This window comes from Sinocyclocheilus rhinocerous, unplaced genomic scaffold (genome assembly GCF_001515625.1).
Source record: "Sinocyclocheilus rhinocerous isolate Xijiao unplaced genomic scaffold, SAMN03320098_v1.1 scaffold2948, whole genome shotgun sequence".
In the NCBI taxonomy this organism is placed as follows: Eukaryota; Metazoa; Chordata; class Actinopteri; order Cypriniformes; family Cyprinidae; genus Sinocyclocheilus; species Sinocyclocheilus rhinocerous.
This window is the reverse complement of record NW_015653422.1, coordinates 57,234-70,314: the sequence shown is the minus strand read 5'-3', so window position 1 is coordinate 70,314 and position 13,081 is coordinate 57,234. Positions and strand designations below refer to the sequence as shown.

The 13,081-nt window shown below is 38.1% G+C and overlaps 1 long non-coding RNA gene across 1 annotated transcript in view; it reads left to right on the top strand.

The window, feature by feature from the left end:
* Window positions 1-12,841, top strand: part of LOC107715670 (uncharacterized) — a 22,891-nt gene extending 10,050 nt beyond the window's left edge. Inside the window, exons 2-3 of the long non-coding RNA XR_001637132.1 lie at window positions 2,167-2,172; window positions 12,739-12,841. This is a non-coding gene — a long non-coding RNA (uncharacterized LOC107715670). The remainder of the gene's footprint in view (window positions 1-2,166; window positions 2,173-12,738) is intronic.
* Window positions 12,842-13,081: the final 240 nt, after the last annotated feature.

Below are 13,081 nucleotides of genomic sequence, written 5' to 3'. Positions count from 1 at the left end.
AAATTAGCTTAATAAAACCGCCACAGGCCTAAAGTGTAAGCAGACGTTTGAGTGTTTAGTTCTCTCTTCTATCATAATTAAACAGGGCTTTCATGTTGCGCGTGCTGAAGCTTCTCCGCGTGGGCGCGATCTTGCTTCTGAATTGCGAATAGCAAAAATGCATCATAGGCAAATGTTTGAAAAACAGCTGCCGACTCTGGTGAGATAGAATTTGCAAGATAATGTATATAGCAATAATAAATGTATGTGTGTTTTATTAATTTCTCCAGTACCGATAGCAGAACCGTTAACGTCAGAGCTTATCGATACTCCGGTCTTTCATAATTTAGCCCCGGGACCGATTAAATACCGGGTTTCGGTACCCATCCCTAATGACAATGCAATGTTTTTCTCATAAAATACGTTTTTATCACCAATTTTATTTTTGTCAAGAGGTCTCTACCACAGAAATGGTCAGACTTTCATTTTGGTCTCACCATCGAATGTTCCCCTAAATAGAATCTCTCACATATCTTTGGATGAACTCCAGTCATGATATGAAATTCTTTCCCCATCACACAAGCCAGATTTATGGAGGGTGTGAGCTATTGTTGTCTCATGCACACTTTCTTTCATTTCAGTTATGGAAGTCCATAACTCCATACAGCTGCCTCGGGCCTCTTGGTGGCCCCCTTTACTGAAGCCCTTCCTACTTAGACACTCAGATTTGATGGATGAACTCATTTTTGTTCCATATTTTCTTTGTTTTTAATGACTTAGGACTTCCCTGTGCTTCAAGGTATATTCCTTGTTTCGTAGACCCTTTTGCTGACTGGTATTTTTTAAAGGACCTTGTCTCAGATTATAGTTGAATGTTCCCTGCTCTTTATTGCACTGTTTCCTTGGAAATGTGTGGGTGTGCTGCCGGACAATGTTGTATTTATAGTGAAACCATGTGAAACATCTAATGAACACAGGTTTTGTCATGAGTAGCAAATGTTCTTAATGAAACGCCAGGTTCGATGCTGTAACATAATAAAATGTGAAAACCCAAGGGAACCCAAGGGAAACACTTAGCCACTCTAATTAGCTCAATATGACTGCAGACCATTAACAACACCTCAAGCCCAGTTACATGGCAGATTGTTTGAGCCATATATAACTGCAGGACACACCTCATTTCCTGTGTTTCCAGCGCATTTCTAATAGCCTCTCTTTGTTGAAATGTGTTCAACTGAATATCAATTCACATCAGGGTTTGAGATAATATGGCACATGCCAAATATTTTAATATCTCTCTGAATAATTTAGTTCTTCAAACACATGAAATTATAATAACTGGACTGGGTTGTGTGAGATAATTGCGTGTTCCTGCTTTTGTTAACACAAATAGACACAAAGTCATCAATTCTGCTGTGACTGCGATTGGAAATATTTTGGTTGGCGAAGTAAAAAGAAATAAACAATGTAACTGACTGAATTTTGTCTAAAATGTACGTTTTGTACAAAGGTTGCTGAAATTCAGCTTTGCAATCACAGAAATAAATTAAATTTTTAAATATATTAATATTAGGACTGTCAACGTTAACGTGTTAATGCAATTAGCACAAAATTACTGAAGCACAATTTCTATTCTAAAACGTTTTACCTGATTTTACCTGATCTCTGTCTGCAATCAAATAATTTTAAGCTGCTAAACTCTGGGAAAGTTTTCAGTCCAATAATCCAGTAAGCCAATGCATTGAAACAAAAGTCCAAAACAGCGCTAATACTGTAGAAAGAAGAACCAGGCTGATTACATCAGAGAATAGAGCCCTCACGCATCGCGCTGTGTGAAATACAGACTGAACGGAATGTCAAAACATCCCACTGCTGTATGTAAGCAAACGTCTCAGGTTACTTATGTAACCATGGTTCCCTGAGTAGGGAACGAGACACTGCGTCCTCTAGGGGTCGCTATGGGGAACGCCTCGTTGTGACCCGTGTCTGAAGCATACATTGAAAAAACACCAACTCGTTGGCCGTTACTTTGCTTTTTGGAATGCACGCTTCAAACAGACCGGTCAGTGAAGACGAAGAAGAGAATGATGTGTGCTCCCGGCGCCTATTTATACTATAGTCGCACCTGTAGTGACGTCATGGCTGTCGCCGGCCAACGAGTTGGTGTTTTTTCAATGTATGCTTCAGACACGGGTCACGACGAGGCGTTCCCCATAGCGACCCCTAGAGGACGCAGTTCGAAGTTCCCATGAAAGGGAACTAAGTTTTTATGGATGAGGATAGATGAGCAATGCGCCGCAAGTGTTTTTGCTAGTTTCAGCCCGACGCAGTTCTCATTTTCCCGTCCTGCGCCGCGTTGTTTAAATAGCAAATGCATTTGCGCCCATTTGTCTAAAAAAGAGGTGTGTTTAGGCGCATTGTTGGTGCGTTGTTATTTTGGGGAACTGAAAATAGACTGCGCCATAGACCAACTCAAACCTGGTCTAAAGTCTGGCGCAATATTTTTTCTTTGTTATTTAAACAGCGCATTAGTAATATGCGCCTATAGGCACACAAACATTTTTAAATATGAAAAATTACATTCCGCCATGTAAATAGCGAACTCGCCATGGCGCGAGCACAACTGGCTTTTAAAGGGGATGGGAGATGAGAGTCTGCACGTAACGCTCAAAAAACACCCATTACTCATTAAGAGAATAGGGACAACCAGCTTAGACCGTGTGCCCGGGTGCGCCGACCGTTTTCCCGTCGTTAAACTAGCAAAAGTGGATTCGGACACACCCTGAGTGCACCTGCGTCATGAGCTTTAGACCATGTGCTTAGATCGTTAAAATAGGGCCCTTTGTATTTAAGACACATTTCAGTACATTCACAATGTTTCCACACACATTCAGGATAATTATTTTGATTTGTCATGTGTATGTTGCTGTGTGTAGTCATTCCGAATGGATCCACGTACTGCAGTAGGTATATGCAGTCTACTGTACTATACACTATGAATTCTGAAAGGTTATTTCAGTATTTTTTTGTTTATTTTTGTTTTTTTATGTGTGCTTTAATGTGCACAAATGTATCAAGTACATGAACTTATATCACTTGGTTCTTTGGTGTACTTTTGGAGTCTCTAAGTGTTATTTATTTTAAAAGACATCCACATTTTTCTTGAAATAAACTTGCAGAAAATACATTTTTGTAAGGCTACGTTTACACTAGTGTGTTTTCATTTTAAAATACATAACTTTTGCTACGCTTACACCTGTCGTTTACACTACTCCCGACGTTTTTGACCCTCGAAAACGGAGACTTTTGAAAACGCTGCAGACCCCGTTTTAGTTTGAAAACTCCGGGGATGCATTTCAGTGTAAACGGACCAAAGCGAACACTTTTGAAAACAATGGCGTGGCTGCCCACATTCTCTCTGCGTATCCTTGATGACCATGTAAACGATAACATAATGCATATTGTTGTACCCATAGATTTGTATAGGTAGATTCCCCTTACGACCGCTCCAAGCACACAGACGCGTCCGCCATCTAAACAATAGGGAATCTACCTATACATATCTATGGTTGTACCTGCATGAATGGTCATGTGACATGCGTTTTCGGTTGTGTAGTGTAGACTGAAATCGTTTCTGAAATGCAGTGAAAACGCCAGTGTAGACAAGGATCGTTTTCATTTTAAAACGAAAACGCACTAGTGTAAACAGGGCCTAAGACCCTTCAATCTTTTGGTTTACTTTGCTGGATATAGCGAATAATCGGTTTTGTAGTGTAGACTGAAATCGTTTCTGAAATGCAGTGAAAACGCCAGTGTAGACAAGGATCGTTTTCATTTTAAAACGAAAACGCACTAGTGTAAACAGGGCCTAAGACCCTTCAATCTTTTGGTTTACTTTGCTGGATATAGCGAATAATGACAAAATGAACATGTTAAACAAGATAAATGGTACATGCTTAATTTCATGATAAGTGTGCGATTAATCACACAAAAAGGGTGTGATTAATCTGATAAAAAAATTTAATTGATTGACAGCACTAATATAAAATTCTGCTAAAAAATCATATAAAATTCTGCTAAAAAATTTAACATTTTAATTGATTGACAGCACTAATATAAAATTCTGCTAAAAAATCAGCTTTGCATCACAGAAATAAATCACATATATTTGCCATTTACTGTATGTTACTGTATTTTTGATTAAATTAATGCAGTCTTGGTGAGCATGAGAGCCTTCTTTCAAAAACATTTTTTTAAAAATCTTACGAACTCCAAACTTTTTGCTTCAATGGGGTACTGCTAAGTCGTTGCAATCTCATTCCATTTTCAGGGAATCTACCTATACATATCTATGGTTGTACCTGCATGAATGGTCATGTGACATGCGTTTTCGGTTGTGTAGTGTAGACTGAAATCGTTTCTGAAATGCAGTGAAAACGCCAGTGTAGACAAGGATCGTTTTCATTTTAAAACGAAAACGCACTAGTGTAAACAGGGCCTAAGACCCTTCAATCTTTTGGTTTACTTTGCTGGATATAGCGAATAATGACAAAATGAACATGTTAAACAAGATAAATGGTACATGCTTAATTTCATGATAAGTGTGCGATTAATCACACAAAAAGGGTGTGATTAATCTGATAAAAAAATTTAATTGATTGACAGCACTAATATAAAATTCTGCTAAAAAATCATATAAAATTCTGCTAAAAAATTTAACATTTTAATTGATTGACAGCACTAATATAAAATTCTGCTAAAAAATCAGCTTTGCATCACAGAAATAAATCACATATATTTGCCATTTACTGTATGTTACTGTATTTTTGATTAAATTAATGCAGTCTTGGTGAGCATGAGAGCCTTCTTTCAAAAACATTTTTTTAAAAATCTTACGAACTCCAAACTTTTTGCTTCAATGGGGTACTGCTAAGTCGTTGCAATCTCATTCCATTTTCAGTTCATCCTGATCCTAAGCAGTTTGAGCTTACAGACCTGTTGCTACAACAACATGTCCAAAATGAGCTTCAAAGAATGGAACAACCTAAAAATGCGTGAAATCCTAAACAATGAAATCCTGTCAACTCAGTAATCCAGATACAGAGTCTAGAAATTTGTGCATATGTGTGAGAGTATTATTTTTTAACCTGAGGCATAGGTTGTGGGAAATCTCAGCTGGACAAAGGTTTGCGCCCAGGGACAGGTTACATGACTGGCACACCATCTATTCACTTTGAGTCCTATCTGTCATGCCTTGGGCTTGCACATCGCCTTTCCCTGTCGATTCTACAAGCATGCAGTATCACACCAGCACAGAGGATCCGGCTCATCGCGCAAACTCAAAGATCAGCCTGATGCCAAGTTCTGATCCATGCTGACAACTGGCGAGAAGACTTAGCAAGTCATTTAACTCGCCCTGTGTGGACAGTCTTCTAAAATAAAAGCAACATAAAGACAAATAAAGGAGTGAGCAAATAGGACACGATCCGCAGCATTCTACCTAATGTGTCCGATCTGAAGAGCAGTAATAATGTGAAGGGTGGATAAAAAGAAGGGCTATGACAAGCATGCTGAAGCAAGGTGTCTCCTAAGAGGCTGGTGGTCTCTGATCACCTCCAGCATTCTCATTATGTGCAGAGTACTGAGTAGTACCAGCCCCTTACAATGGCATCACTATCCAGATAAGGCAGATGCTGACTCTCATTAGAGGCGAGAACATGCAGAAATGCATTAATCATATCAGAGAGAGAAATCCATTTGACTTTGCTGTCTTCAAACATGTAACAAGCATGGTGTTGTGGGCGGGGGGAAATGATGTGTATATAATAGGCTCTGTACTGTATGTCTGAGAGTGAATGGTTGATGTGACATTGTTTTGCTTATTAGCCATGTCTGTGATGGGTGACAGGATTATTCTGTCAGCCTGATTCTTGTTTCCTGTACTCTTAGTGACACTTCATACCACCAACACCACATTCTATTCTCTCTCTTTGCTCTAGGCCCACTCTCATCCTATAGACTAAAACTTTGCACCCTGTCAGATGTGTATGTGTTAGCTCAGTGTTATCACTTTCTCTTATAGAGTTGTTCAGTTTATAACCTAAAACTGATAAGAGAAAAAGCTTTTTTTTAAATCATGCTCCCTTGGGAATCAATGAATGTTTTTAGAATGGTGGTTTTTGACTTTTAACATGAATTACTCACACCTCAAACGTGAATTTTGAAGCTACTAATAAGTTGCTAACGGGCCCGCTCATGATGTTCTCGAAGCGGCGGTACCCGCTCATGATGTTCTCGAAGTGGCGGTGCCCGCCCACAAGGCTCCGGAAGTGGCGGTGCCCGCCCACAAGGTTCCGGAAGCGGCGGTGTCCATTCACAAGGCTCTGGAAGCAGCGGTGGCCGCTCACAGTTCCCCCGAGGCGGCGGTGCCCGTTTTTCGCAGATAGTCATGTTATCTTATGCTTTGAATAAACGTGCATTAGTAATATTTTGCTCGATGCGCCCTCTTGTGGCCTCAGAAGAGAAGCCAAAAGCTTTTCTCCACCCTAACTGAAATTATGCATTTTAAATTAGAATATAATTCGAATTTTGATAATATTTAAGTACAAAATTCGAATTTAGTTTTTCAGCCATTTTGACAGCCCTAGTAAAAGTAGCTGCTGAAAATTCAGCCTTGTCATCCCGGAAAATATATTAAAATATTTTTGAAAATTTATGTATTTATAAAAAAAGTTCTTTTTTTTTATTTGCACCCTATTTGTGTTCAAATAAATGCAGCCTTAATACTTAAATACGAAACCTAATAAAAAAATAAAAAATCTTACCAACCCCAAACATTTTTAGGTTAGGAGTTTGGCATGCTAAAATATTCTTTCAGTCATTAAATCTTGTTGGAATGATGCAACTTTTGTGAAAAGGCTGCAGGGAACAATCAAAAATCAACAACAGAAGTTCTGGGTGAGTTCATGCAAAGGACACAAATCAGAGAATTTGTGGCATACTGAAAACTCGTTGCGAAAATTATTACTGTAGCCGAGTATGGTTTGTCAGATGTTAGTTGTTTGTATCTTTTTGTCATTGTGTCACTGGTAATTGTTCATGAACAGACATGACCGTCAACAAACTCAGATTAATTGAAAAGTCACAATAATGCTTTGAACTTTTCATTGTCAAAAAAAAGAAAAACCGAGTCAAAAGCAGCATGAGTGGATAAAAAGGTTGTAGGCGGCCTGCGCACAGACCACATGTGGAGGGCGCTTCAAAAAGTCACTTCTTCTGAATTGCTCTAATCATTGACTGGCAGGGCATCAGACAGGTAATGCCACCGGGAGAGAGACACAAGCTGAGGAAAGTCAGTTGTAGGATGCATTTGTTTTCTGTATTAGCCTACTGTGTGGTTTTACACACAGCGCACTGGAAATTGAACATTTTTTTTTATTCTCAGTTCTGGAGAGTCCAAAAAATTTGACTTTACGGTCAACACTTACAACAGCTGAATTTTTATTCAACACGTCTAAAAATAAAACTGTACTTTCCCTATAAATATCCCTGAAAAATAAAAGCAGTATCCCATTTCACTTACACAGTCTCATTCAGTTCATTATTTACATCTCAAAAATCCAAAGTTGTCAAGAGTAACATAAAAACTGGCATACTATATCCTGCATAAGTTATATTCTCCATGTTCCAAACCAGCGTTTCTCAACTACCTTTGCTGCCGGTTCACTGCACAGAGCTAAATAAATGTATGATGTGGGGCAGAGCTATGGATTTTGGGTGTGAGTGGAGCCAAACTAACTCATAACTGTCATGTGATGAATACAAGTCAGTCTAAGCACAACAGCGCTCATATTTTGTACCCTCACTTTCTCACTTACACCATTCATCTCTTGTCACCTGTGTATCTGTTAGCATCTGAAGATATTGAGGTCGGTGAGGGAGAGCAATCCACCGCAGTCACCAGTGATTCAGTTAGTAAGAGGGAACGCAGTAATATCTGGATCATTTTATAGTCAGCTGCACAGACTAAAGTGGTTTCAACTGTAATTTGTGTAAAACCACCATAGGCATGCAGAGGAAATGATTTGTTATGCATAATCAGCACAATTACATATACTAGCACTAGTAAGTAGCCTACTATTTGTTTAAAGTTACCATACAAGATTTATGAATTGGATAATGCATATTAGGGGATGTACCAATTTTATAATTCTGCCATATACCAATAAGTCAATTATTTTCATGTTATGGCTGATAACAGATAAATATATTAGGGCTGGGCGATATGGCCAAAAGAATTATCACGATAATTTTTTCCATATCAGTCGATATCGATAATTATCACGATAAATGTCAAATCTTTATTTCTTTCAAGTTTAAAGCCAGATTTTTGCTCCACAGTTTAAGTTGTAAAAACCAGACCATTAATTTTCCTTAACAAAAGAAATATCTAAATAGAAAAATGTATTTCTTAGTTTTTGCATGTTCTAAAGAGTGATATTGTTTCAAATCAAGAAACAGGTTTGGGTTGCCTGATAATATTTATAATAATAATATCACTTTTTTTGTCTCTTAGAAATTAGTAGCTTGAGTTAGGATGTAGAGGTAAATTTGGTTCATTATCAAAATCAGTAACATCTGTAAAAATTGTAGCAACCTCAGTTTTATATGGTTAAATTTATTCTGATCTTTTTTTTATTTTTTTTATTAAGCATTGGTATTCCATAGTAGCATACATTTAAATCATGATAAACACAGTTAAAACCACACATATAGAACCTCAATACCATGGTAAAAATATAACTATATGGTTTTTAGGTAGCCTGTATGAAAAACAGTAGTCTAAAAACATTCAGTATAAATGCACACATGCTATAGCTTAATCACAAATACATACTATAATTATATACCATTACCATTTATTACTCCTGTAATAAAATTCAATGTGAATATCCCACATTTGTGCCACAATACCATGGTGCAGTGAGTGTTACTACAGTTAATCCATGGTAAATGGCGATGTGTAGATTGAAAAGCCTTCTGACTGTCTCGTTCGTTGCACACAGTGTTTCTCCTGTTTGGCTTTAAACTAGTTTAAATCACCGAGTCATTTGTGTTCCTCGCTGAGTTCAAGCGCTTCACACTGGATCTCACAGCACTGTTTAGTGCTCGCGTGAGCGGATAAACGGTCCGTGTGGTGCGATTCAAATGAGTCGCTCTGTTTCGTTCCGCTTTTGGCGCATAAGCGTTATATCGAACATTTATCGAACTCTTCATACCGTTTTATCGAGGAAAATTATATTGCGATAATCATCGTTATCGAATTATCGCCCAGCCCTAAAATATATGTAAAAAATTAATTAAAAATAAAACAATGAACATTAAAATCATTTAGACAACACAACATTATAATGTAGAGTATAACAAAATTATCATTAGAGTATAATAAAAGTATTAATATCGATTTGCTAAAGATTACATTGAACACTGTTTTTAGCCATTAAATTACTAGCATTTTTTATAGTGAGTGTTAGAAGATGAAGGTAATCCAAACATAAAATAGGCAGAATTAGCAAAAAAAAAAGTTGGAATGAGGTATTAAGCAAGAAATAAAAAATAAAAAAAGTCACAAAAAAGCTACATCTGCCTTGTAGGGTTTTTTATTTTTTATTTTATTAACAACAATCATTTCTCCATGGCTCATGGTACACACACTTGTCTCAGGTCAGATTCAGCAGCGCTACATTACGGTGCCAATTCCTGACAGTTACTCATTTTATCATATCGAAATTTTAAACTCCAAAACTATATTCAAAAGAAATAAATATATATATTTCAGCATGAATAGTTCAATCAAAGATCGATAGAACAATCATAGTTTACCTGATGTAAGACATCAGACTCCTCCAAAGCAAGACACAAGTCCATTCCTTCAACAAAGAATAATCCAACAAAGCTCTCCGACACGGTTTGATAAAGCAGTATTGATTTTAACACTCATACAGAGAGAACAGGAAAAGACTCACTGTCAAAATAGTCAATCTGTCAATCTGCGATTCAGACTATAGTGGATTATGGGTACCTCTTAAAGTCATCAATAAAGGAATGCATGGATGTATTGTAACTGTTGCATTAGCTGCCTATTTAATCATGCTGTTTATTTTGTATAAATTTGCATTGAAAATATGTGAATCATGCTTCGAAAGCAGGATTTGTTTTTGCGGTTGTTTTTAGCTTAGGTACAGACCCATGAAAGCATAAATCATGAAATTTCCTTCACTTCACCCAAACATTGGGCTATGTATATCTGTCCTCCTAATCCGGTCAGGCTTCTTTTATCAAACATAGAAATATGAGTCAGCCCTTTTTTTCCACACATCATCACATTTTTCTGGATTAATTTCAGTGTCACACTGTGTAACAGATATCTGAGAGCAGAATGTTATTTCGATGGCAGCAAATGTGCCTGCTCTCTATTCCTGGGATGATGGGACTTTTCTTCTCAGTGTTCCTCAGAGCCTGTCACAGACACAAAGGAGCTGATAGCACGACTGCACAGCTGGAAAATAGACAACTTCTCACGTCAAAATGGCCATCTCAGATTTGTCAAGTCAGTGCCATAAATCCGCTCACAGAGTCGCCTCAGGTTTCTCATAAGACTTTATATTTTTAATGCAATCCACAAGGCAGCAGGTTCTGCTGAAGTACATTTTGATCCTGACAAAACTGTCTGCTAGCCTTCTTATCCTTCAACATAGCCTCTGAATTTGCATTAACACGGATTCCTTAAGCTAGACACCAGACATATTCATGTCTTACAGATTTTTACCCAATCAGCAACAACTAATTTTGTGTTCCAACAAACATGAGACAGACAGCTTAAAGAACAGTGGTTCTTGATACAAATATGACATTGCTTATGTTGCTCTGCATTTACAGATATGAGGTGCAAAAGAGAGAATTTCATAAACTGTATAAATTTTGTTACTGTATAAAAAAGGAAGCACATTTTATGTAGTGTGAATTCAAAAAGAGAAAAAAAAATTCATCCACCCTCAAAATTCATTAGCTTAATGCAGCAAGATTTTTATTTTTATTTTTACATCTTTTTGCATGCTCAGTAGTGATTCGCAGGTGACCTATTATGCCCCTTTTAACAAAATGTAAAATAAGTCTCTGATGTCCCCAGAGTGTGTATGTGAAGTTTTAGCTCAAATATGTTTACAGATAAAAATACCTGACAGATAATTTTTTATAGATTGTTAAAATTGCCACTTTTGGTATGACCGAAAACATGCCATTTTGTGTTTGTTCCTTTAAATGCAAATGAGATGTTGTTTCCGGCCACCTTTTCACATCAGGGCGGAGCTTCAATAGTTGGCAAAAGCAAAACAGGACAATCTCATGCACTTAAAATGTCAGAAACGTTTGGTATTGATCCCTAAACATATAGGGGACTTTACAGATTTTTTTCCGGGATATTTCCTTTGAAAATGAAATTTAACCACAGTGTCCTCAGCGGCTCAGATAGAGGGAGTCTATGTAGACTCCATTGTTCATTGGTGCATCCCAACACAACACTTGTAATTTGCGCCGACATTGTATCTCCAGCAGATACAGCAAGAAAACGGTAATGGCGGACAGCTGCTACTCACTCAAGGCTGTGTTTATGCTAATAGAGCAGACACCGTCACAAATGGGCGGGACTTTTTCCCTAAGATGACGTGTACATAGGGAGAAATCTGGAATCGCTTGTTCTGAGAGACTGTTCGTGATTTATTGGGATTATAAAAAAATAAGTGTGTGGATTTTTACCATTGTAGGCTGGTTGTTTTCACACACTGCGGTCACACAACTGTGTTCAAACACCTTATAAAAGTGATTTTTGCATAATAGGTCCCCTTTAAATGTGATTAAATTTAGCAATTTGAAATACTGTATGAATAAGGCATAGTTTGCTTCACTCTGTCAGGTGATTTTTTTAAATAATGTAATGCATGTTTAAGCCTATTAGTTTCAATTGGCAATTGAAGCATTAAAATGCAAGACAAATAAATATGTTCACAAAAATGGAAGATGGTGCTCTGGAAATGGAGCACCCTGCAGGGCTTCGTATTACAAGAAATGTGTTTTGGCACCAAACCCTGCACTATGAAAATATTACTGAACACAAATAAAAGGGTAGAAATGCTACTTTGCCATGTTGGGTAACTGCATGTACTGTATGTGCTAGAGGCTTCCTGCACTATTCTAATACCTTTCGGTCTTTGTCTTTACTGTGACAAATTCACTTCTCTGTCTATTTGTTTGATTTTCATCCCAGATATTAGATGGGAAAAAAACATGTAATTTGAAAAAGCTGTAATCACAAAATGCCTAAGACTAACCTAAAACACACTAGACGTCACACCAAACATCACTTTTTGTTTGTTGCTGCCGCGTGTTTTGAGTTTGATCTCCATCAAGTTAATTCTTTATCGTCTATTTTTTATCTTAAAATCAATTTTATACACCATAATTTCCATTTCTATAACGTGTGAATATATCCCCTATCGTATTCTACAACAAAAACTATCAGAGCGCCTTGTTATCACTAGTTTTATTTTGATTCTCCGAGTCCGCTATCAGATTATTGCCGTTAGCATCACTAGCGTGGTTGCCGCTAATCTCGCTTACATTGCTAATACTCTATTCACACACATTACCACTGTTTTACTCACTGTTACTTGCTTTAATGGCGGATGTGTGTCTACCTTTGAGTGCAGGTGAGCACACGTTCGAGCTGCATTCGGTGCAACTCAAGCTGGAGGCCGAGGAGAAGCAGATCTGCGACCTGGTGGAGAAGCAGGCCCAGCTGAGAGAGCGGAGATTATACATCTGGAAACTGGAAACATCCCGGGCTGACGCTCACAAGTCCGGGGTAAGTATACAGCTCGCTGCTAACACTCCCACCACCTGGCCCCGTGCACCCAGGACGCGATCTTCCCAGATGTCCTTCACTCCTGCGCCGGGACACCACGGACCCTGGGTGCACCCGCAGCGGAAGACGCGAGCCAGGCCCCGGGCGAGGGCCTCTGCCCCTCCGCCGCCTCCGGTCTTCGAG